This window comes from Hyla sarda, chromosome 12 (assembly GCF_029499605.1).
Source record: "Hyla sarda isolate aHylSar1 chromosome 12, aHylSar1.hap1, whole genome shotgun sequence".
Taxonomy (NCBI): Eukaryota; Metazoa; Chordata; class Amphibia; order Anura; family Hylidae; genus Hyla; species Hyla sarda.
This window is the reverse complement of record NC_079200.1, coordinates 52,248,944-52,250,806: the sequence shown is the minus strand read 5'-3', so window position 1 is coordinate 52,250,806 and position 1,863 is coordinate 52,248,944. Positions and strand designations below refer to the sequence as shown.

The following is a 1,863-nucleotide window of genomic DNA, read 5'->3' as shown; positions in this document are numbered from 1 at the left end:
AACACAATGTATCTGTGGCGTTTTTTAAAGCCCACATTGCCTTATCTTTGGTGGTCTCCCCCCCCCCCCCCCCCCCCTTCTGACAGACGTCTGTCCAGCTGTTGCAAAACTACAACTCCAAGCATGCCCTGACAGCAAATGATATTACAAATGCTGAGTATAAACAAATATAACACACCCGCAGGGAGTAGTGTCATTTTATTAAAAAATGCTAAAAAAAAAAAAATCCCTTAGGTAGCAGTCATGCAGAATATGTTAAAAAGCTTTTTAGGTTTCAGCCAATCAGAGAGCAGCACTGCTCAAATAGAACTCCCAGGAGGTAACAGCGTGTCACACATGTGATGTCATAACCATTGTCCACCAGAGAGCAGCACTGAGCAGAAATAACACAGCTCCTGCTCATTCTTCATCAGTGAGGGGCCGATGCTGGACACTGTAGGCGCGCGGGAATGTGAAGTTGAATACATCACTGTGATTGGTAAGTGTCACATTGTTGTGTCCAAAAGGTCTTTAGTGCAGTTCCATGTGCATTTCTATAATAAACATGTAAATAATCTATCTTTTGTTTTCCTATCTTAGATGCACTATTTCCAGGATGTGGAGTAGCATTTCCGGACTATCAAGACGTTGTAATAAGGCACATATTTCCGGACTTACAGCAAGAAGTTGGATGAAGGCATAAACCCTCGAATCACGCATATACACAGACACTTTGCCCAAATTCTAGAGGTAACCTCCTTTAGTATGCCCAGAGGAAGGGCAATACAGTAGCCATGGATTCCCTACAGGTTTCCTCCCCTCTGGAGGTTTTTCCTGTCCTGAGTTAGTTACTGTACGCTCTTTGTGAGTGATGGAAGGTTACATAAATCCCTACACAAACATTTTATTAATAATAAAGTTCCCCTGTTTTTAAACCGTTCTTTGACTTGTTTGACTCATTTATTTTATTTCTGTCTGTGAAAAATTGTGATTTTTTTTTAAGTGTCCAAAGCATGCCTCAGCAGGCATCACGTGCAAACCCCTGGGGGGTCGTGAGAACCCCCCCCCCCCCCATGTCAGCGATCAGTTCAATTCAGACCGGCGATCTGCGGCGATTCCGGGTCATACGGGTCTCCAGTGACCGGGAAAATAAGGAGGATCGGGGGTGTCTAAGACACCCCCGATCCCCCTGAAGGCATAGGAGTAAGGTCGTCTCTGCTATTGGTCGGTCAGAGACGACTGGCCAATAGCAGTTCGGGGGTGGGGGAGTTAGAGTTCGGTTCCCCGCTCTGTCCACCGACTTTTGTCCTGGAAGAGTGAGGAAACTGGTGGTCATCGGCGCCAGAGGTCACTTACCGGGCGGGCAGCGATGAGATATGGCTCCCTGGTGCATCTCCCTGGTGCACGATCCTATGGAAGCCAGTGAGTTGTTGCCTAGCAACATATGGAGGGCTACAGTTAGAAGACCACTATACAGTGGTCTCTAAACTGTAGCCCTTCAGATGTTGCAAAACTACAACTCCCAGCATGCCCAGACAGCTGTTTGGGCATGCTGGGATATGTAGTATTGCAAGATTTAGAGGGGTACAGTTTGGAGATCACTGTGCAGATCAGTACATGTTGAGAGTTGCAATTTTGCAACAGCTGGAGGCTGGAGTTAGAGTGTACTATGTACATTTGAGGCCTAAATTGGTGATTTGTACAGGGGTGGCTGATTTTATAGTGGTTCTGACATAAATGCAAAATAAATAAATAAATACCCACGTGTGACCCCATTTTGGAAACTACACCCCTCACGAAACGTATTAAGGGGTATAGTGAGTTTTAACACCCCACGGGTGCTTGACAATTTTTCATTAAAGTTGGATAAGAAAATGAAAAAAT

At 45.4% G+C, this 1,863-nt stretch overlaps 1 long non-coding RNA gene across 1 annotated transcript; it reads left to right on the top strand.

Moving 5' to 3' along the window:
* Positions 1 to 363: 363 nt before the first annotated feature.
* LOC130296349 (uncharacterized) lies at positions 364 to 919 on the top strand. The gene is made up of 2 exons (XR_008849185.1): positions 364 to 478; positions 580 to 919. It is a non-coding gene; the product is annotated as an uncharacterized LOC130296349 (long non-coding RNA).
* Positions 920 to 1,863: the final 944 nt, after the last annotated feature.